Here is a 26023-nt window from a genome sequence, read left to right on the forward strand (position 1 = left end):
TATATAAAAAGACAAAAAGAAACCGTAATGGGGAAAAAATTAAAAAAAAACTTGAACTATAATTAAAAATTTCAATTAGTTGTAATTTTCATCATTTTGGCATATTTTTTTTGTTTTTTTATTTTTGGTTACTATCATCTGAAATGTGAAAAGAAAAAAAAAATACAAAAAAACACTTTACAGATCCACTTTATTACATAGACATGTATATATATATACATTGAATTAACCAATCAAATTTTAATAATTGATGACTATTCATTTAAGAAATTTGATTGGTTGATCATTGGTATCCGAGGTATTTACAAATAAAATCCTAAAATAGTTTCAAGTGAATTACCATGGTTTCAATGAATACATTTTAATTATTATTATTATTAATTATACGTTACTACTTCCAGTACTACTTCTAGTACAGTTGTATTTCATGAAATGTGGATTTTTTTTAAACGAAAAAATATTGATCTCAAATGAAAACTTAGAATAATAAGGTAAGTTCAGTATTGATAAAACTTTGATTGGATTGTATTTGTATTGAAATGTTGAGTTTATTCCATTTTGATCATATGAAATTAACTTCAATTAGTTTTTCATCATGGCTCCACACTAATATATGTATAACAGAATACCATCCATTTTGGTTGAACACATCGGAAAGTAAGAGTGTTCAAGAGCTTTTAAAGTTATCTACTACATTCCATGAAATTTGCCACATTGTTTACGGGTGCATCTTTTGCACATTATTGAAGCCATTGCAATCTATGTTCACAAACCTAACCTTTTCATCAAAAAGAAGGTTGTACAATCACTTTCATCACCTTGGCCATTGGTATAATAGAGGAGTTTGTGGTTGAACTTTAATAAACTATTTTCGTATTTCTTCCATTTTCTGTATTTTATTTATTTTCAGCGTTCATCTCTTGATTCTTGCATAACTAAAATAACCCATAGTGTTATTGAATAAGAAAAAGAGGATTCAGCGAAGAAAATTTTCTTTTTCTTACATAACTACTATACCACTGACCATTCATCAAAATATTTTGTTACTTCCTTCTGTTTTTTCCTATAATATGCCACGTAGCAACTACTTGATTTTCGAATAATTACTTTGATTATTATCAATTCACTTTCTTCCATTTTATAATCGATATATCATTATATAATTATTACGTAACATATCTAGTCGATGAGTATTACCTCATTATTGTAAATCATACTTATATATATATATATTAGTGTGGAGTCATGATGAAGAACTAATTCGATTCGTGATTTGCAATTAAGGGTGGTTGAACACATACCGAAATGGCTGCGGAAACAAATGGATTCCAATGGTCAAATATGATCACAAGATACACAGACATCATCATCCATTACGAAGCATTTGATTGAGACAGGTCATAAGGTTGACAACAAATCAGCATTTGTAGTGTTCTGCAAAAGCCTTCAAAGATGTATACTAAGGTTCATTGAAGTCTTGGCTATACGGAAATTGAAACCTTCTTTATTTACCAAATGTCAAAATAGGAATTTTCACTATATAAAATTATCTTAAGATGTATGTTTTTAAGGATAGAAATTCAATTTTCCTAATCTATGTATTATTGATTTGGTGAGATTATAATTTATGGAGGATCTTTGAGCGACGCCAAACTGAACTTGAGAGTGTCCACGTAATAATTAGGATCAAATGAGGATTATAAACCAGTATGAGGAACTCAAATTATGATTTACAATTGATGGGGTTAAGATTAGGACTTAGACTTAAGGTTTTCATTACAATCTGACATCAATTATAATGTTAAAACTCTATTTAGTCAAATAGATGAGTGAATTTCTCATAAAAAAATCCGAGATCTGTTATCTTATAAATGATTGGTTGGTGCATAAATTATCCTCCTGTCATTGATTTTATTCGGAAGAGAAAAAGACATACTCAGTTAAGAATGGTAGTGAAAGATGTATCAGGCATGAAATTCCCCTAAAACGATGTTTAATATTATAAAAATAAATAAATAAATATCAGAATGGGTTTTGTGAAGATTTTTAGAAATTTCATTGGTTGAAATCATGAGTTAGTTGAAGCTAGACCACCATGGAAAACCTGGAAGCACTGGACGACCGTTTTTTCCTTGTATGGGACTTGGCAGTGAGCATCCACAATCTAGCTTCAATTGACTCATGATTTCAACCAGTGAAATAAATAATTATTGTTGTCAATTAAAATGGAACATTCTCATAAAAATTCTGCAATGAAGTATAATTCATGAATAAAATCATACAATTAACTCAGTTAATAGATTCAAATAAATCTGAGTAACTTATGACTAAATAAATGAATGGAAACATTTATGGACTTGTATGGGTGAAACCGACCGGTCCTGGGTTCGATTCCTACAAGGCGGGATCATAGGTGAGCACTGTTGAGGAGTCATATAGTAGGATGAAACAGTCGTCCAGTGCTTTAAGGTTTTCCATGGTGATCTAGCTTCAATTGACCCATGAATTCAACTATGAAAATTATTATCATATCCACAAAATCCCTTTCTGATAGTAAATACAAAAGTGTTTACGTGATTGTGCATGTATTTATGGGTTAATGTTAGATTTAGAATAACCAGTGTGGTCAAATTGTGGATTTTAATTTAGTAAAAGAAATGTAATGATTACATAATACTGCTAGTTTTATAGATTGCTGATAAATCTAGGTACTTTTATGATTCACTGTAGTGTAAATGGATTGATTGAATGTTACCTTCTTATTATCATCCATTTAATTTAGTTGAATCGTTTCTTTCGAAAACATCGTATAAGTGATGTGTTTAATTATCATAATGAACAACTAAGCTCATTTCATATTATAAGTAACTAGATGGTGGTTGGGTGTAGTCAACAGGACACTCAGGACCCGAGTTTCATGCTACTTGGCACTTGTCAGCAAGGTGTACCTGTAATCTTAAGGGAGCTGGTGCTCCGTGACGGATTCGATCCCGTGTCACCCAGCTTCACAGTCAGAGACGTCCAGAGTTTCCTGTAGACTACCTCCTACCACCATCTAATCTCAACATAGTGCACACAATGTCGAGTCACCTATACTAGTGGCCACATTGCACCTTGGTTGATAGTATTCGATCTGTACTAAGAAGGAATTGACACACATGACATTGATCATCACTCAGTGATCAATTAATTGTGATTATAAGTGACTAGTTTTTCAACTGTATTTAGTTCTCCATCGTTCTGTATGGAAGAGACGATATACATTGTTTACATCATTATCAGAATTAATAAATAAAAGTTTATAAAAATCAATTTAATTGATAAATAATATTCATCACAAATTGATTCTAGTTGAAGTACCTCGGAAAACTAGGAAGCACTGAACAGTTAACACATTTCATTACGAGACTCCTTAATAGTGAGAACCCACGAACCTTCAAAGATCAGACCAAGGATACACAGGTCTCTTAGTGATTACTTTACTAATAGACCTCTGATTGAAACCAGTAGTAATAAGAGATGTGTTCTTGAAGTTCTAACAAGATGCTGTGACTAGTGAATTTAAAGTGTTTCAGGAATAAAACAATTGTCATCAATGATAATGAATGATTATCAAGTTATATTGTGTATTGATTGAATTTAAAAATGTAGGCTATCAAGTTTTAGCTTATCAGTTTTAAGACAATATACTCACTATGAAACTTGAAAACCTTGGATCTAATCTCTAGTAAAGCCATGAATGTGCATTTCTGAGGAGTTTTCTTATTAGGACGAAAGAAATATCGAATAGCTCATGGCTTCCATTACTACTCCAAATAACTTTAATCAGTGATAAAGAGCATCTGTATAAATGATAATGTTTCTTTTCATGTTTTAACTTCAGTTTTAACTTTCACTATTTCAATCAAAAGTTGACCTTTCGTGCTAAACTCATATTATCTATTCTAAAAGAAAAACATTTCTCATGAATTTTATGACTGTTAAGAATTGTAAAGTCTATTTGTTTACTATAAACAAATGCTTATTTAATAAACAGAGAGGGGTTTTGGGGAGACTCGAACCCAGGACCTTCGGTCTCGTAGACGAATGAATAACTTCTACACTACTGAGCCGGCCGGCATCCAACGGTTTTGATGTCTGACTTCAACTAATCCACAAAATTGAGCCACCATCCATCACTGTCTTATTATTAAACTTATTAAACTATACATTGGAAACGAATCATTAACACAGTTCAGAAAATTATTAGAAGGGGTTTTGTGGAGATTTTAGTAATTTCAATAGTTAAAATCATGAATCAACTGAAGCTAGACCATCATGGAAAACCTGAAAGCACTGGGAGGCCGTTTCATCCTAGTATGAGACTCCCCAACAGTGCACATCTACGATTCCACCCCGCAAGATTCGAACCCAGGACCTATCAGTCATGTGCGCGAACGCTCAACCTACTAGATCACTCGGCCGGCCGGCATCCAACAGTGTCAATGTCTAACTTCAACCAATCCACGAAATTGAGCGACACATCCATCATTGTCTTCAGTGAGTTACTATCTCAAAACCGGCCTTGTTGAATTTCACTAGTCACGGCTTCTCATTAGAACTCCAGGAAATAATAATAGTTTTTTCTCTTTTTCATCTGATGATTTAATGATCTGAAAAGATCGTTTTACTGTTGTTTAATAAGAAGAGAAAATACAGTAATTCAGATATCTTAAACATGATTGAATTGTAAATAGATTTTTTCTGTTTCGAAATCAATATTATTTGAAAAATAAAATCTGAAGTGTTTTTGTTATTTTGAAAAAAATACTATTTATCAATCTGTAATTTGAATATAGTAGTTGTAGTAGTGGTGGTGGTCATAGTCGTAGTAGTAGTAGTCGTCGTCCTAGTAGTAGTAGTAGTGGTCACAGTCGTAGTGGTAGTAGTAGTAGTTGTTGTTGTTGTAATGATACTTGTATCCATTGGATTATATAATGAAGGTGTTTATCTTCTATATATAACTTAGTTTTTGTTGTCTTAATGATAATATGTATGTGGTTCTCTATAATAAAACGAAACGACTGTCCAATGCGTATCCAGGTTTTCCATGGTCGTCTAGCTTCAATTAACTCATGATCTCAACTATTAAAATTACTATAATATTCACAAATAACCCCTTCTGATATTAATCAACATATATTCACTAGTGACTGGCTTCAAAAGGTATTTCTTGGAGTTCTAGTGAGAAGCAGTGACCAGTTGAACTAAATCGGGTCTGTTGTGAGATAGTAACTCACTGAAGACGATGGTAGATGTGTCTCTCAATTGTTTGAAATTAGACATTAACATCACTGGATGCCGGCTGAGTGGATGTGCACTGTTGAGGAGTCTCACACTAGGATGAAACGCCCGTCCAGTGTTTTCAGGTTTTCCATATTGGTCTGACTTCAATTGACTCATGATGTCAATTAATGAAATTACTGTAATATCCACAAAAATCCCTACTTATTTGATTACTAATTGTAAAAGTAGAATAATTATTTGGTTCTAATTGGAATCGTTACCCTTCTGTTGGCAGTTTATAGGACTTTTATGATTTCTTAATTTATTCATGGGGATTAAGTTTGTGTTTCAATGTAAATATCAATAATGTGATTCATTGAAGCATCCAATTGATGAGTTTTATCAACTCTGTTAAAATATTTTCTCTACATTCTTCTACTAGATAAGATGTACTTACGCCTGTTACCTCTCAGGGAGGAGAATAGGTTACTCATTAGCATTCTTCATCGAAATCTATTCTGGAATATTTAAATAATACTATACTAATTAGTTGCATTATTTATTTTACTCATTTGCTGCTATGTATCTATATTTAGTTTCAAGTAAATGAATGGTTGCTTACGGTTGTTTATAAACTGCAATTCAATGTAAACTGTCTAGATTTATATTCACTTGGTTTAGATTTCGTGAATCTTCTCACTGATGATTAAGACTGTAATTGATCAGTTTCTTGTTGGCATATGTGCATCTTATGTGGATTGCCTCGATATTGTCTTAATACACAAACATGATAAGCAAAAATGGATAGAGGCTAGCGGTGGAATTCAGGACGCGTTTACACGCGAGATCGAAGGTACTGAATTCGAATCCCACGGGGTGGGGTGGTGGATACGCACTACTGAGGAGTCCCATACTAGGATGCAAACAGTCGTTCAGTGCTTCCAGGTTTTCCATGATGGTCTAGTTTCAATTGACTCAATAATTCAACTATTAACTTATTATAAGATCCACAAAACCCGTTTCTGAAACTAAATAATTACGAATGAATGTAAAATGAAAGTAAAAAAAAACTCTACATACATCTATCTATTGTTATAGGTATGTACTTTAGGTGTATTATATAATTAAGAAATGTCAATAACTGATCAAGTTTTGAGACTTAAAATGAATGAATATCAATTAATAACTAATATGTTAAAGGGATTAGCGTTTTTTTTTAGCTAATCAGTTTTCTACGTGATTGGGTTGCTAACCTCATGCCCAACTCTCCTCTTTTATCCGGGCTTGGGACCCTACAGTAGCCCAAGAGGTGCTCCAAACGGAGTGGGTTTGAGAAATTTAAGTAGATCAAGTAAATAAATATAAAATATCAAGCATTTGTAACACTAACAACTTAGATATTTTCTTGAATTTCATTTTCTCTGTAAGTTTGTATTTACTCATAGTGCTTTAAAGATTTCTAGTAAAGATTTAGATTTTTGAATTAAATTGGTTAACTTTTGAAATTTATAACAAAACCAAAACATTTGACTATCTAAACTTAATTTAAACATTTTCTTGTTACCATGTACTTTGTCAAAGATAAAAATGAATAATGTTTATTATTTATTTGAACATATAAACATGGGTACGAGAAGGCACCAAATACATATGAGTCACATAAATCATTCGATTGATGTGAGGGCTAGGATACTGAACGGGTGTTCAAACCGAAGCAAGTGGCTTTCATAATGGGCCACAACCGTAGACGTCAACTTAAAGGTCGGATCCACAAGGCAGTGGAACAACGTCAGGAGACGCAGACTCATAGTAGTTGGTGATCAATAATTGGTTCATACGAAATTTGTTTCTTCAAGATCCTGTAGACCATGTACACCATTTGTTTTGAGTAAAGGTTTTGCAACTTCCCTTCGTGGACTCTCCGTGTTCACAAACCCGGTTAAAGTTCCGCACATTCGCTTTTCGTCCTCTCAATTTCGTAAACAACACCTGTGTTGAGAGAATGCAATAAAAAGGACTTCCCTGACAATGGTTGTATGCACGTGACCACATGAGGCAGAGCTAACTGACATCACACTCGATCGTACCAGGACATTTGGGGGCTGAAATAAAGCAAATTAGTTGCCTTATAGAATTCTGTTATTGAATATATTTATCTATGTCCTAAATAGATTGAAATGAATAATGAGAACTATAATATTACACTTGAATCATCAAATATGATACAATCAGCGAAAGTACAGTTAGGGAATACCAAACCAGAATGAAACAGTTATCTAATAGTCTTGATGCTTATTGGATTTTTTTGGCTAAATTCAATTTATTATCATTTACCTCTTCAAGATCAAATAATAAAAGGGAAATGAACTTGTTTTAATACAATTTCACCATTTTACTTTTAATTATTAAAAACAACAACATGAAACGGAAATATACAATTAATGTTAGGAAATATTTTTCACGAAGTTCACTGCGTTGATATTGATCTTACCTTAAGTAACTGATAAGCCAATATAAGTTCGAATGTTTATCTACCTATCTACCTATCCACACATCTATCTATCTATCTATCTATCTATCTATCTATCTATCTATCTATCTATCTATCTATCTATCTATCTATCTATCTAACGTCGTGACCAGCAATGTGTGAGACAGTCATCCATCTTAGGCAGTGGCAGATGGTCACTCATTATCGTGTAATGAGTTCATTAATTTAACGGTTAAGCTATTGCTCACGAGACCGTACACCCTAGGTCCGGTTCCTTACTGTAGAGTAGTGGATGAAGACTTTTAAAGAATCCTATAATAGAGCATAAAGTGCTTCTGATGACAGTTTAACTACGATCAGTTAGTTTATAGATGATAGAATACTTATTTATTAACTTGTATTGAATATTCGATTCATTGTAGGAATAGAGATGAACACTGGTTACACACGTTCTGGTTTTTTAATAGTCATTCAAAAAAACCCAACTTAACTTCAGTTAAATTCAAAGTCAAAACATTGAATTGATCAATAAACAACGAGATTGAATATAATCTTTAGGGTTTACTGTAAAATACGGCGGAACTACAAATTATGGACGAATCAATTACGTATAAGATAACAGGTCTCAGATTTTGGCGCGAAATTCATTCATCCATTTGATTAAATAGAGTTGTAACATTATAACTGATGTCAGTTCGTGATGAAAACTCTAAATCTAATTCCTAACTTTAATCATCAACTGTAAATCATAATTATAATTCCTTACACAGCTTTATAGCCCTCATTTGGTCCTAGTTATTAGGTGCACACTCTCCAGGTCAATCTAGCGTCGCTCAAATATCGTCTTACCCATAAAATACCTAACTTCATGCCTAGTTTCAAGTATGACATCTATTTTTCAATGTCTTGTATATATATTTTTTAATATAAGACAACTATATGTAATAAGAGAGAATAATTAAATAGTGTAATTGATTAATTGGATCATTTAAAATTCGTTATATCGGAAGGTTACAATTGAGTCATTATAAAAATAGGTATCTGATTAGTATTAAGTATACATGATTGATCAATAAATGATTTTAATTGCTAAGGGGTATTTATATATTTATATATAGTCAAAAACTGTTTATGAATCAATATCATATAGGCACTTGACAAAAGTAACAAGTAATACAATTGACATTTTTCTTCTCTCTCCCCCTTCCCTATCCCCCTACCCCTCTCTTTTTCTCTATAAAGTATCTTTTTTTCTTAAAGAAATTACTTTTTTATTTGTTTGTGGTAATAAAAATAAGGATACTTGAAGTGAAATTGACGGAATTTTTAATGAGACAATTATAATCCTTTTGAAAAATTCTTTTAAATTAAATAAACTACCCAGAATTATTTAAAGTTTTGTAAAAATGTTTTTAGAAAAGTTTACACAAAATTTTCGGCGATACTCTAATTTATGGATGAGTCCGTCAGAGGCATCTTAGAGATTACAAGGTTATGGCGCCAACTTCAGTACTTCATGCTAACATACGATCGGTTCACAGGGAATTTCATGCAAAACGTGATAATTGAGCGGCTATAACAAATAAAACGGCAAGACTATAAGTTGTGGACGAATCAATCAGGTACAAGAAAATAGATCTCGAATTTTAACGCGGAAGCCTTTCATCCATTTAGCTAAATAAATTTCTGGCATTATAGCTGATGTCGGTTCGTGATGAAAACCCCATATATAATTCCTAACTAAGGCAAATTACGACAATTACTGCAAACTGGATAATGAAAGCACCAGTAACACTAGCTGCAGCCAGGTACTACAATATATACGGATGTTTGGAGAGCGTACAGACTCCTACATAGGCTTGGTTATGTGCATCGTGTCGTTATCGACAAGTAGCATTTTGTGCACTCAACAACCGGAGTGCACATAAACAATACTGAAACTATGTGTTCGAGGCTGAAAGAGTTTTTGAGACTTTGTCATGACTCCAGAGGCCGACTATTCTGTAGCCGTATGGATGATTTCCTCTATTGCATGCATTATGATTTTAGAACCTATGAACCTCTTTCTAATCTTGACACGTTTTTGAACCACCTATAAGAAATGTATCCACTTTATTTCCTTGGTTTTGTATAATATATTTTTACTCTATACTGACTGTTTACTGATTGGCCTATATTTCTCAAGGTCACTGAAGGTTCGTTCAAATGTCGTCCATAAATTAGAGTCTCGCCAACTTTTTTTTCTCAAGGCTATTGAAGTCTAAATATCACTCTTTAATTTAATCAATGAAATAACCTTGGAAGTACAATTATCCCCGAAATTCCCTTCGTACGGTCGAGGGTGGGAAGAGTCTGTTCGCCCTCTCCAAATCCTCTCACATGATCACGTACATACAACCACTGTCAGGGAAGTCCTACTCATTGTATTCTCGCAACATAGGTGTTGTTCACGAATTTGAGAAGATGAATAGTGAATGTGCAGAGCTTTACCCAGGTTGGTGAACACGGAGAGTCCACATCGGGGAAGTTGGGAAACCCCGATTCTAAATCAATGTTGTATATGGACTCCAGGATCGTGAAGGAACAAATGACATATGAACCTGTCGTTGGTCATCAGCCACCATGGGGCTTCATCTCCTGACGTTGTTCCACTGCATTGTGGATCAGAACTCTAGGTCGACAGCTCCGGTTGTGGCCCCTTATGAAAACCACCTGCTTCTGTTTGAACACCCTAGCAGTATCCTAGCCCTGGATTAAATATAAATTCATTGTACATATGTCCTTATTGACCACAGCTTTTTGTATTTTGGAATTCAGCAGTTCAACTGAAAAATTACTATCGTCATTTACATTCATTGTTATTCTATACCTGTGAATAACACAAATAGAAAATTAAAATGTCTAAATTACACCAAATGATAAGAAACTACAGTAGACTGTGCCTTGATGTTAAACGATTAAAATTAATCTATGATAAACCTACAAACTTAAATAAGAATAATCAACTGAAATCGAAGTATCACAAAGCAATCAATCTCTCTTTCCTTAGTATTACAATCTAAGTTGATCCCATTAGGATATTAGGAGTACTGTTGTCTTCGGTTTAAATTGAGATATTTATTCTGATTAATCACTAAGTAGTAAACAAGTTTATATTTGACTAGTCTATAGTGTTAAGCATATTTTTACCTTCTAATGTAAAGATTTGATTTATATGCTTAGTAATATGAGAAAAGTATAATTTGATTCCTTTCAATTTACTTTGTCATCAATCAGTAAATATCCGAAAAAACACCTTTTGATATTAATCAACATATGCTCACTAGTGACTGGATTCAAGAGGTATATTCTGGAGTTCTAGTGAGAAGTAGTGACCAGTGGAGTTCAACCAGGTCTGTTGTGAGATAGTAACTCACTGAAGACAATGGTGGATGTGTCACGCGATTTCGTGGATTAGTTGAAGTGAGACATTAACACCGTTGCATGCCAGCTCAGTGGTCTAGTGGTTAAGTGCTCGCATACGAAACCAGTAGATCTTGAGTTCGAATCTCGCAGGGGGGGAGGCCGTGGATGCATACTGCTGAGTAGTCACACAATAGGACGAGACGCCATTCCAGGTTTTCCATGTTGGTCTAGCTTCAACTGACTCATGATCTTAACCATTGAAATTAGAAAATACTAAATCAGTATTGTCTATTTATCAGTGTTAATGAAATTATCCTATTCACAAAGATCATGTGTAAATAGATTGACCTAAGGTAAATTGTAGGTTAATTTGTGGTGAACGTGAACACAGGTAGGAAAATCATAGGTCTGTACGAATGTCTTAGTAAAATCTGTGAACAATATGGTAAATAATTCATTTGCAAAACATTCAATAATCGTCTCCAACTCCATTGTTCTTTCATTTCCATACCAATCATTCTCTATTCTCATTCTCTTTACTTCAATCTTCAATAGCTTTCTTTCTCCAGTTCACCAGATCATCACTTTCCATAAATAAGACATACTACTTATTACTGTCGAAATCAGTAGCACACATCACATTGAAACTAGATTATTACAATGATTAAAATAACTTAATATTCATCTACCAATTGTTTGCAATATATTCAGTTATTTTGAGTGTTCATACATAAACACTTATTCATTTATTCGTCATTTACATGATGCATTTTATTTCGAGTAGATCAACACTATTTAATGAAGTGAATTGGAACGTTACACTGATTAGTTTAAACAACTAAGATCATCATTTCATCGATGTCATTCAGAAAGCTTTTAAGTATTAGAGAGGAATAGTTAGTCGATTATTTATTCAATTGTGTGATTGTGGAGATATTGATTAATTTCGTAGATTAGATCAAAGATTAACTTCAGTTAGATAACTGTTGAACACACAGAATCATTAGATAGTTATCGTTGTTGTGGTATGCACCTCTTCAATAGTGTATATACATGAAATCACAGGAGATCAAACCAGACACCTCGAGATCTCATGGTGAGTGATCAAATTTCACATCAATGACTGGGCTATTCAATGGTTTACATTTCCAACTTCAACTAATAATAGTCTTTAATATGACTTCTGGATAATTACCTATCAATTCATATAGTTAAACTCATCTGACCAACACTCTGATCTCACTACAACGACGGGAATTAATTCTTCAAATCAACTACGATTGATCGTATGATTTCTTTGTTTATATTGTGAACTACAACATCCAATGGAAGAATTCTGAGGAGGAAACATTTAAGATTACATCGAATAATCACTCAATTATTATAATCACATTGAGATAACCTGTAGGAATTCACAGTGTAATTATGTAATGTTATAGGAATGATCAACATTTTGTTTTTTTCAAAGATTTATTCACCGATTTCAATAATCACATGTCATAAATTAAGAAAACACCACCCTCCCTCCCATTCTTCTATTTTCCACTTTCCACTTCCATCACCATTAACAAACATTCCTTCTTTTTATCGTTACGTAATCATCATCATCATCATCATCGTCATAAATTATTGAGGTTGTTACGTCATTCATTGATTAAATGAATAAAAAAGGAGTGAAAAATCTACATGAAAGATACGGGGAAAGTGTTTTCACATGGTTACAGTAAAATAAATAAATAAATAGATGAAAGAGATTGGATTTTTTCGATGAAAAATCAATATCCATGAAATGTACAATGGATGGAATGATAATAACATTTTTACATTTTACAATGTGATCAACTTACCTGATACTGATTAACAAGATTAAGAAGATGGAGGGAAATAAGTTTCCAAATCCAGGTTGAACAGAATCATAATATATTTATCTGTATGTAACTAGGAGAAACAAATGTAAGTTAATAGAAAGAATCAAGCTATATAATTCAGTAAATATATTTGAGCAGTCTCATAATAGAACGAAACGGCCATCTAGTGTTTCCAGGTTTGCCATGGTGATCTAACTGACATCAACTCATGAATTCAACTCAATTTAGTTATATTTGTTGATTGTAACGTTTTAGTGAATTTCGATCACAATCGATCATAGTAGCTCAGTTACATTCACGTCAATATTCTCTCATACACGTTCATCTTCATTCTGTTCTCCAACCGTATTCACAATGTTTAATCCTTCTTATCATCATCGTTACTATTGTTATTTAACTTATTATTCAATTCATCTCAATGTACCAATGTGTTGTGGGATGTTGGATTGAAACGCTTTTATGCCAGTCTCCATGTTAATTATGATTAAGTGTAACATAATGATTGTATGATATTTGTAGATTGTATTGAGATAATATTAACTTGTTGATTACATGGAGACATGAATTGTAGTGAATGAGAATACAATTGGAGACAATCAAAGCATTACTGAATCTCTCAGTAAAATCTGTGAACCATACAGTAAATAATTCATCTACAAAATATACAACAATCGTCTCAGAATTTATTGTCCCTTCGTTTCCATACCAATCAATCTCTGTTCTCATACTCTTCTCTTTCATTTTCTCAACCTTCTGCCTCAAACCATTTCACTTGAGATTGGTCATACATACCATTTATATCTGTCGACATCAGTACTATAATGTTAAAATCTTTTAAAGTAAACTATTAATCACTGTGAATAAAGCTGATACGAAAATTGAATAATTGACAATTGACAGATTCAGACTACATCTAGTTGACTCTATTTGAAACACGCAAAATAACTCTACATTTTGCATTGAGTTATATCACATATTTATCGATTGTAATTCAATTATTTCAACAGTTGGATTCATGATTCGATGTAAGCTAGACTACTATGCAATAGTTGGAAGAACTGGACAGCCATTTCGTTCTAATATGACACTCCTTAATAGTGTGCATCCACGATCTCGCACACAGGACTCGAACCTCGGAACCTCGGTCTCGCGTATGAACCATTAACCTCTGAACCACAAAGTCGACATCTAACAGTGTCAATGCCGAACTGGAAATGAAGCGATCTCACCTGAGACCGAGTGTCGTGAGTTCAATTCTCACGTGTGGGATCGTGAATGTGTACTGCTGAGTAGTTCCATACTAGAACGAAATGATCGTTCATTGCTTTCAGATTATCAAATATAGTTTAGCTTACAACGACTCATGAACTCAACCATTCGAATCACTACAATCTCTACAAAACCGATTCTGATTGTAATTTAATTAATCAGATTACTTATTATGATTAGTACAAAAAAAACTTGATAGTGCATAAAATTTTATTTTTGGACAAAACAATGTTAAATACATATATTTTATTGGTAAAGCCTACAAATGCCCTGGTATACCCGAAATTGGGGAGAGTCAACTCACCCTTTCCAAATGCTCTCACATGTCCATATGGATACAGCCACCAACAGGGAAGTCCTACTCACTGCATTCTCGCAATACGGGAGTTGTTTACAAAATTGAGAAGATGAAATACGGATGTCTGGTGCTTCAACCGGGTTGGTGGACACGGAGAGTAGACCTAAAAAATATGGGAAACCCGGGGTTCCATGGACTACAGTATTCTGAAAAAACAAATGACGTATGAACCAATTATTGGTCACCAACTACCATCGAACTGCATCTCCTAACGTTGGTCTACTGCCTTGTGGATCAGACCTTGAGGCCAGAAGCTCCAGTTGTGGCAGTTAAAGAACTCCACTTGCTTCGGTTTGGGCACCCTAGCAGTATCCTAGCCCTCACACAAATCGAATGATTTATATGACGCATATGTATTTGGTGCTTCCTTGTATCAATGTTCGTGTGTTTAAATAAATAAACAAATGATGAGTTTAGTTTAACGTGCCAAAAAAAACACACCGAATTTATTCATTTTACTTACTAACGGTTCTTTTCTACTTAATCTATAAATTGCATGCTTTCCGTTTAACTTCTTTGACAAATCAACTAATATAACCACTATTATGATCATTATCAACGGTATAGAATATTGAAATGTCAGAATGAATTCAGCTAGGAAGGTTTATTACAACCTTACAGCTTAAACAATACGACCGATATAAGGGGAAAGTAAATGAATTAATCATTATCAATTACATAGACTAAGTGTATCCATATATGTAGGCAAGTTATTTGAGAGTTTTTAACCAATTATTGCTTAAGTAGTCACGAGAAATAGATATGTCTCCTTGTATAGACATTCAATTATACATAGCCATAAAGAGATATATGTAGATATATAAGCCAATTATTATCGAATAGAAAATAGATTGTGAATTAGTTGAAACATTCATAAGGTTGTATAAGAACTCAAAACAATTGTCAACCAACACCAAGGTCAGAATTTTCAACACGAATTTCAAGACAGTTCTAGTGTATGGGGCGGAAACTTGGAGAACTACGAAAGCCATCATCCACAAGATACAAGTGTTTATTAACAGTTGTTTACGCAAAATACTTCGAATCCGTTAGCCAGACACTATCAGCAACAACCTTCTAGAGAAGAGAACAAAGGAGATTCCATTGAAGGAAGAAATCAGGAAGAAGTGCTGAAAGTGGATAGAACACACACTGAGGAAAGATTTCAACTGCGTAAAAAGGCAAGACCTTACATGGAATCTTCAAGTTCAAAGGAAAAGAGAACGACCAAAGAACACATTACACTGAAAAGTAAATACAGAGATGAGAAGAATGAACAACGGTTGGATAGAACTAGGAAGGAGGGCTGAGGACAGAATGGGTTGGAGAATGCTAGTCGGTGGCCTATATTCCATTGGGAGTAACAGGCGTAAGTAAGTATGTTAGGACGGCTTTTGAGAACTATGACGGAGCCTCCAGAGACTATAGAGGAGCTGAAGAGTTCCGTCCAATCAGAACGTAATAGAGCTTTGTAGAATATCAAGATGGCATGATAATATTGGTCAGTTAGCATAACATGCCTCTTTGCAGATTGGCTGAATTATAATGTTGATATAACAAACGCTAATATCTATAAATACCCCATGATTTTCCGTACGTTTTGATAAGCACATTCTCAAGTCTTCTTCTGTCTTCTTATTTGCAACTTGGAAGGTTCTAACTTTCGAGTGTTCACGTTCTACACAGTATATCAAGAATCTAAGCTTTTGTATAACAGCCTAGAAAGACTAATATCAGGAATTTATTTCAAAAGCTAAGTGTACATAATTTGTACCACATTAACATAAACATCTTGATCAAGGTTGTAAATAATATGAAGATTGATTAATCAAGAATAATAAATGTAGACAAATTATAACGATCATACACAAGTGACTTGTCACCAAGTTATGATCAATGTTATCATTGTATTGTCTTTTAGTACTAACCAAATTTTGTTGGTCAAGTTATGATGTAGCCAATAATTTAATTGACTCAAGATCTTGTCCAATATGTCTTGATATGAGGCAGTTGAGAAGAAACTCTAAACAAGTGATAGTTAATATAAAACTTAGTTCTAGGATCTTCTACCAATTATCTATAAGCAGTTAGCATAAAAATCATTCATATGGTTGATTATTTGTAAATTCAGTGATACAAATGTTGATGTTGATGAAATTGTTTTATAAATGATGACATGAAATACAATGTTACGCAACTAAAAGTAACTTTATCTATACATAGGTACGTACAGATTTAGATTGCCATCATTGATCGTTGGAGAGGGTCCGTAAAAGATTGTCGCTCATTCCGGAGTACCTGCTTGGACTCCGACCACGCCCTAATACGGGCACGCATCTGCTTGCGCCTCACTGGACGCAAAAAAGCCTCATTAAAAAACCCATTAGAACTGAGTCGAGTAACGAGAAAACCAAAAGTAGGTTCCAGGAACAACTGAGGTCACAATTAGGTAGTTCTGAAGACGAGGCTGACCCAGATGTTGCTTGGAAAGATATACAAACAGCTGTGAAAATAACAGTGACATCTATCAGTGATCTAAACCACAGGGTTACAAAGAACCAATGGATTTCCTCAAGGTCTATTGCATTGATGGATTCTCGTAAACTCATACCATCAGGCTCTGAACACGATGAAGAGAGAAAACAAATCAGATCTAGGTTAGGCAAAAGTCTAAGAAACGACCGTGAACAGTGGTGGGCAATGAAAGCAAAAGAGATGGAAAAGGCGGCGACTATAGGGAACACAAGACAGCTCTACAGACTAATAAAAGAAACTGGAATTAATAAGTCAAGTGTAAGTGAGATTATATCGGAAAAAGACGATACTCTCATCTGCTCCCAGTCCAGACGTTTAGAACGGTGGGCGGAACATTTCAGAGAACAGTTCAACTGGCCTTCAGCTACTCTACAACTACCCTCCATTCCCAGACAATGTGAATGGAACATTGAAGTAGATCCCTCAACTCTAGCTGAAGTTCAAAAGGCTATAGTTAATCTGAAACGAGGAAGGACAGCTGATCCAGATGGATTGGCTCCAGAGGTCTTTAAGGATGGTCGTCCAATTTTAGCGATTAGGTTGATTAATATTTTAGCTAAGATCTGGGAGTTAGACGTTATTCCATCTGACTGGTCGCAATCACTTATCGTCCCAATATATAAGAAAGGGTCAAAATCATCCTGCGACAACCACAGAGGGATTAGTTTAACAAACATAGTATCTAAAATACTAGCCTCGATAATTATCAGACGCCTAACTAAGACTCGTAGACTGCAAACACGAGAGAATCAAGCTAGCCTCAGACCTGGTCGTGGATGCATCGACCACATATTCACCATTCGTCAGGTTCTAGAACACATGCACACTTATCGGCGTCCGACAATGGTCTTTCTTGACTTAAAAGCAGCATTTGACTCGGTAGACCGCGAGATTTTGTGGCAGTGTCTGTCATTGAAAGGCGTGCCTCAGAAGTACATAAACCTTGTGAAGGCTCTTTACTCGAACACTACTAGTTGTGTCAGAGCTTATGGAGAACTGTCATCTGCTTTTGCAACCTCAAGTGGTGTCCGTCAAGGCTGTCCACTTTCTCCATTTTTGTTTGACTTCATCATAGACCTATTGATGGAAATAACATTCTCGTCGACTGAATTCTCGGGTATTGATCTCCTTCCAGGAGGTCCATTTATCGGCTTAGAATACGCAGATGACACAGTCCTGTTTGGTGAAGACGCTGATAAAATGCAGAGTCTTTTGGTAGCACACTAAGCAACAATGCCAGAATGTTTGGAATGCGCTTCTCTCCCTCTAAATGCAAGCTCCTGCTTCAGGACTGGCCTGCGCCAACACCTGAACTAAGGATAGGGAGTGAAGTAGTCGAACGCGTTGACAACTTCGCTTATCTTGGAAGTCTGATCAGCCCTGATGGGTTGGTGTCTGATGAAATCTCAGCACGGATTCGAAAATCTTGTTTGACTTTTGCCAACTTACGTTACCTATGGCGAAGGCGAGATATCCGTCTATCAATAAAAGGACGAGTATACTGCGCGGCAGTCCGTTCTGTTTTAATTTACGGCAGCGAAACATGGCCTTTAAGAGTAGAAGATATTCGTAAGCTACTAGTATTTGACCACAGATGCCTTAGAAATATTGCTGGCGTCTGCTTGGATCACCGGGTAAGTAATAGTGAGGTTAGACAGATAGAGGGTATTAGGGAATGATGGTAAATCAGTTGATGAGTTTGTTAATCTTCATCGACTGAGATGGTTGGGTCACGTGTTACGTATGCCCGAACACCGATTACCACGACGTACAATGCCAACCGGTGTTCGGGATGGTTGGAAGAAAGTTAGGGGCGGCCAAACCAAAACGTAGAACCAGTCCTTGAAGTCACTAACTTCTGGTCAAGCCATATTGGTAGATGCAGACTACTTGTTTGGGGTCTGCGTGACTATCGTAACCAATGGTTGGAGACTCTTGGTGACATGGTTCAGAATCGATCACAATGGCGTCGGTGTATACACTCTCTGTCTTCCCTTAAACTAAGAGATTAAAATTGCTTCATATCTTTCTTTCTACGAACTAATTCTTTCTTCCTGTACTATATCCTTATTGCAATCTTTCTTTTATATATTATCATCTCTGAATTAACCACTTATATGAATCCGGTGTCCATCTTGTTGTGTTAATGAGGTATGGCAACTTGGACCGATGCATATATGTGCCTGATCCTACGTTGTAGCTGACTAACTGACTGACAGATTTAGATTAATTCAACTTAATATTATTCTAAGCAAAGATGGATGGTGGCTAGCAGTGGAATCCAGGATGTGTGTTTCCTCCTATTTAGGACTCAGACGGATGTGCCTTCATCTCAGATTTGATATTCACTCTGGGACTCGAACAGTACTGGGGCAAGACGCGCATCCCGAATTCCACTGCTAGTCACTATCCATCTTTGCTTAGAGCGCTTATGACTTAGGACAATATCGAGGCAATCCACATAGGATGCACATATGCCAATGAGAGACTGATCAATTTCAGTCCTAAACATCAATGTGAACAGTCAAGCAAACAACACTAAGTGAAATTTAATTCTTTACTAATCTCTCTAGAATTTACATTCACATATCTACGCTTCTATAAACGAGTATATGAGTATATGAAATTATCAACCCATATATTTATTCTGCCTACTTCAGTCAGCCAGTCAGTCAGTCAGCTACAACGTAGGATCAGGCACATTTATATGCATGAGTCGAAGTTGCCATATCGCATTAGCACAGCAACATAAAAATCGGATTCATTGAAGTAGTTAATTCAGAGATGATAATATATAAAAGAAAGATTGCAATAAGGATATAGTACAGGAAGAAAGAATTAGTTCGTAGAAAGAAAGATATGAAGCGATTTTAATCTCTTAGTTTAAGGGAAGACAGAGAGTGTATACATTGACACCATTGTGATCGATTCTGAACCATGTCACCAAGAGTCTCCAACCATTGGTTACGATAGTCACGCAGACCTCAAACAAGTAGTCTGCATCTACCAACATGGCTCAGACTACAAGTTAGTGACTTCAAGCACTGATGCCACGATTTGGTTTGACCTCCCATAACCTTCTTTCTACCATCCCCAACCGTTGTTACCTTGACGTGGTGGTCGGGCTTGCCTGTCGTGATGAAGCAACAGAGCTATACTGGCTGCAACAACCGTTCCTCAAGATTCTACCATGTCAGACAGGTCAGTTGAAGAGCGGTAAGACTAAAAGCAACAAACCCAAGGTCCGAAGGCGAAGTCGTACTGTTGACTGTAGAGAGGTATGACAGCAGTAAGGTGTTTCCTTCAGAAAACCAGCATGACAGCGATGCTGCCTTCCCACAAGGAGGGGTGGGGTTAGAAAAGGTCGACCCTAAAAATACACACCTCGCCATATCCTACGGATATCCGTCTCCGGCGGTAAGGTCTCAACAAGTAGGGAGCTAACGCAAAAATTACTCACAAAATGGTCGTGTGTGACCGACCTCAAGCAGTTGTCCCTTGAGCACTGCGGTCACGCTCTCAGGTCACTAAGACCACCTCTAATCAAATTTCCTTTTCAGGTACTTCCAGAAGAACCCTTCCACGGTGTGGGTAACCGGGAATTGATAACAGTCCTGATACCTCTAACAGCACCCAAGACCATTTAATTCTGCCTACTTATTAAACAATGAATTACTTCAGTTGTCTATATACCTATTCAATGGACAATCAATCATAAACTTGGATATTTATTTGCATATTAATTATTGATTGATTCATTTCCATCTCTCAATATCTGCTTACTGGTTGTATCATTAGAGTAGTGTGTGTAAAATAAATTATACTATTTTAATTTGTTTCACATTCTAATGATCATATACCATTGGGAATTGCCATGATAATGGTTATCCAATTCATTTATTTGCTCGTACAAGAACAAACGTTCAAAAACTTGCAACAACCTGTGATCAGAATAATATTAGGTTGAAAACAGTATCTTTCTAAATATTTTAGTTTTGTTAGTTGAGTTCATGAGTCGTTGTAAGCTAAACTATATTTGGTAATCTGAAAGCAATGAACGATCATTTCATTCTAGCATGGAACTCCTCAGCAGTACACATTCACGACCCCACACGTGAGAATTGAACTCAGGACAATCGGTCTTAGGTGAGAACGCTTCATTTCCAGATCACTGGACTGGCATTAAGACGTATTAATGTTTAACTTCCTGGAGTTCTAGTGACCAGTAGAGTCCAATCTGTGTCCGGTAGAGACACGCATCTACTTCGGACAATAGATGAATGGTTGCTCAATCATTCATGAGTCGATTGAAGTTCGGAGTTGACACTGTTAGATGTCGACTTTGTGGTTCAGAGGTTAATGGTTCATACGCGAGACCGAGGTTCCGAGGTTCGAGTCCTGTGTGCGAGATCGTGGATGCACACTATTAAGGAGTGTCATATTAGAACGAAATGGCTGTCCAGTTCTTCCAACTATTGCATAGTAGTCTAGCTTACATCGAATCATGAATCCAACTGTTGAAATAATTGAATTACAATCGATAAATATGTGATATAACTCAATGCAAAATGTAGAGTTATTTTGCGTGTTTCAAATAGAGTCAACTAGATGTAGTCTGAATCTGTCAATTGTCAATTATTCAATTTTCGTATCAGCTTTATTCACAGTGATTAATAGTTTACTTTAAAAGATTTTAACATTATAGTACTGATGTCGACAGATATAAATGGTATGTATGACCAATCTCAAGTGAAATGGTTTGAGGCAGAAGGTTGAGAAAATGAAAGAGAAGAGTATGAGAACAGAGATTGATTGGTATGGAAACGAAGGGACAATAAATTCTGAGACGATTGTTGTATATTTTGTAGATGAATTATTTACTGTATGGTTCACAGATTTTACTGAGAGATTCAGTAATGCTTTGATTGTCTCCAATTGTATTCTCATTCACTACAATTCATGTCTCCATGTAATCAACAAGTTAATATTATCTCAATACAATCTACAAATATCATACAATCATTATGTTACACTTAATCATAATTAACATGGAGACTGGCATAAAAGCGTTTCAATCCAACATCCCACAACACATTGGTACATTGAGATGAATTGAATAATAAGTTAAATAACAATAGTAACGATGATGATAAGAAGGATTAAACATTGTGAATACGGTTGGAGAACAGAATGAAGATGAACGTGTATGAGAGAATATTGACGTGAATGTAACTGAGCTACTATGATCGATTGTGATCGAAATTCACTAAAACGTTACAATCAACAAATATAACTAAATTGAGTTGAATTCATGAGTTGATGTCAGTTAGATCACCATGGCAAACCTGGAAACACTAGATGGCCGTTTCGTTCTATTATGAGACTGCTCAAATATATTTACTGAATTATATAGCTTGATTCTTTCTATTAACTTACATTTGTTTCTCCTAGTTACATACAGATAAATATATTATGATTCTGTTCAACCTGGATTTGGAAACTTATTTCCCTCCATCTTCTTAATCTTGTTAATCAGTATCAGGTAAGTTGATCACATTGTAAAATGTAAAAATGTTATTATCATTCCATCCATTGTACATTTCATGGATATTGATTTTTCATCGAAAAATCCAATCTCTTTCATCTATTTATTTATTTATTTTACTGTAACCATGTGAAAACACTTTCCCCGTATCTTTCATGTAGATTTTTCACTCCTTTTTATTCATTTAATCAATGAATGACGTAACAACCTCAATAATTTATGACGATGATGATGATGATGATGATTACGTAACGATAAAAAGAAGGAATGTTTGTTAATGGTGATGGAAGTGGAAAGTGGAAAATAGAAGAATGGGAGGGAGGGTGGTGTTTTTCTTAATTTATGACATGTGATTATTGAAATCGGTGAATAAATCTTTGAAAAAAACAAAATGTTGATCATTCCTATAACATTACATAATTACACTGTGAATTCCTACAGGTTATCTCAATGTGATTATAATAATTGAGTGATTATTCGATGTAATCTTAAATGTTTCCTCCTCAGAATTCTTCCATTGGATGTTGTAGTTCACAATATAAACAAAGAAATCATACGATCAATCGTAGTTGATTTGAAGAATTAATTCCCGTCGTTGTAGTGAGATCAGAGTGTTGGTCAGATGAGTTTAACTATATGAATTGATAGGTAATTATCCAGAAGTCATATTAAAGACTATTATTAGTTGAAGTTGGAAATGTAAACCATTGAATAGCCCAGTCATTGATGTGAAATTTGATCACTCACCATGAGATCTCGAGGTGTCTGGTTTGATCTCCTGTGATTTCATGTATATACACTATTGAAGAGGTGCATACCACAACAACGATAACTATCTAATGATTCTGTGTGTTCAACAGTTATCTAACTGAAGTTAATCTTTGATCTAATCTACGAAATTAATCAATATCTCCACAATCACACAATTGAATAAATAATCGACTAACTATTCCTCTCTAATACTTAAAAGCTTTCTGAATGACATCGATGAAATGATGATCTTAGTTGTTTAAACTAATCAGTGTAACGTTCCAATTCACTTCATTAAATAGTGTTGATCTACTCGAAATAAAATGCATCATGTAAATGACGAATAAATGAATAAGTGTTTATGTATGAACACTCAAAATAACTGAATATATTGCAAACAATTGGTAGATGAATATTAAGTTATTTTAATCATTGTAATAATCTAGTTTCAATGTGATGTGTGCTACTGATTTCGACAGTAATAAGTAGTATGTCTTATTTATGGAAAGTGATGATCTGGTGAACTGGAGAAAGAAAGCTATTGAAGATTGAAGTAAAGAGAATGAGAATAGAGAATGATTGGTATGGAACTGAAAGAACAATGGAGTTGGAGACGATTATTGAATGTTTTGCAAATGAATTATTTACCATATTGTTCACAGATTTTACTAAGACATTCATTCCGACCTATGATTGTCCCGCACTTGTGTTCACGTTCACTACAGCCTGTTCACATGGACTTGACAGTGTTACATATGGAAATTAGTTAGTTTATTCATTTTTCAATTTTTGCTATCCACTTAATTCTTGAATTTTGAGAAGATAGAACTGAATATTGAATGATAGAATGATGCAGAAGAGGAAGAGGGACAATGTATTACATGGACTATGAATTTCATTACATTTAACCAGTAGTGTAATTAAATTTTTGATTATACTAATGTTATATAACATATACATGATTTTATTCTTTTTTTTGAGACCAAATAATTTCATCTGGCACCGGTTGAGAATTCGTTGTCAGAATTCACATTATTGCGTCAGCAAATAGTAACCGGTGTGGTCTAAACCTAATTGGATAATACTCCATGAAGACATTGACAACTATGGATAGGTATAGATGTAATGAACAAGAACACCGGTGGGGAACAATCGTATGTACTTGATACAAAATTACAGGACCTGTTAATAAAATCTAACAATCATAAAGTAAATGCTTAAGTTGCAAAATGTTCACCAATTGTCTCAAAATGACTCAGACTTCAATGTTCTTGCATTTTCATATAAATTGCATCCTGTTTCCATTCTTTACTGTTCGATCCTCTTGTCTCTCTGCTGCCAGACCTTATGTTCACGACTAACATCTTATACTACTTATGTCAATATAAGTAGCATATACCACATAGACTATCTAGTTGATTTTAAAGCATTAATCATAACCATTGTTTAGACATATATATTTATATATTCTGAAAATAATAATTAAAAAATTCACGTTAGTTTACAGGCATGAATAATTTGATATAAATAGTAATATTAGATGTACGGAACAAACATGTGATGGAAGAAAGTTTTAAGTATACTAGTTCAGTAATTGTTTCGGTAGTACATGTATTACAGTGATCCAATGCATCAACCGGGAATTTTTAATATTTTTCAAATGGACAGCCTGTTGATTTATGAACGGAGTAATTAAGGTCATTTTGTCTGCCATCTCACAACAGACTAGGTTAAACTCCACTGGTCACTACTTCTCACCATGGTGATCTAGCTTCAATCGACTTATAATGTCAACTATTGAAATCACTTTTTCTGCAAAGATGGATAGTGACTAGAAGTGGAATCCAGTACACGTGTTTCGTCCCATTTAGGACTCTTCAGCTGGGTGTACCTGGATCTCAGAGTTGATGTTCACTCCCGGACTCCAGCCTAATACCGTTCGCTGCAAACACAATCGCGTTACCTATTACTATAATATCCACAAAAATCCCTTTTGATAAAAAAAGTAAACATAATTATTAACTCATTTTCCATTAGGTCATCTAATATGTATTTGAAAAATATTTGGATAAACTATAATTGGTTGTAATGAAAATGAAATAAATCTTTGTTGATTTCGATGGATTTGCCTTTCTATTTGTCATTTACTATCCATCTATCTATTTATGCATTCGTTCATTCATTCATTCATTCATGCATATCTAATGATTAGAAGGATAAATCTAAACTGAAACAAAATAATCTTATCTTGATCTAGATCCATTCAATTCTATAATACAACTTAAGAAATAATCTTAAATAAACGAATTAGAAAGGAAAGGAAAAAGAAGAAGAAGAAGAAGAAGAAGAAGAAACGACTTATAAAAGTTTTCTAATTATAATAATAATCAAGTAAAATTGCCTCTTATCTACAATACATTTACATGATTAAAGATTAATCATTTGATATTGGTATCAAATATACAAATGGAATAGAAAAGAAAAGAGAAACGCGGTTAAACTTGTTTAAATAATACACTAAAAAAATTGAATAGATG

The 26023-nt window shown here is 34.5% G+C and overlaps 1 protein-coding gene across 1 annotated transcript in view; it reads left to right on the forward strand.

Annotated features, from left to right (window-relative positions):
- The first annotated feature begins 393 nt into the window (after positions 1-393).
- Positions 394-26023, forward strand: part of MS3_00007193 (uncharacterized protein) — a 66603-nt gene continuing 40973 nt past the window's right edge. Inside the window, exon 1 of the mRNA XM_051215448.1 lies at positions 394-491. The gene's annotated coding sequence lies outside the window, so the exon portion shown is untranslated. The remainder of the gene's footprint in view (positions 492-26023) is intronic.

Source organism: Schistosoma haematobium, chromosome 4 (genome assembly GCF_000699445.3).
Source record: "Schistosoma haematobium chromosome 4, whole genome shotgun sequence".
NCBI lineage: Eukaryota > Metazoa > Platyhelminthes > Trematoda > Strigeidida > Schistosomatidae > Schistosoma > Schistosoma haematobium.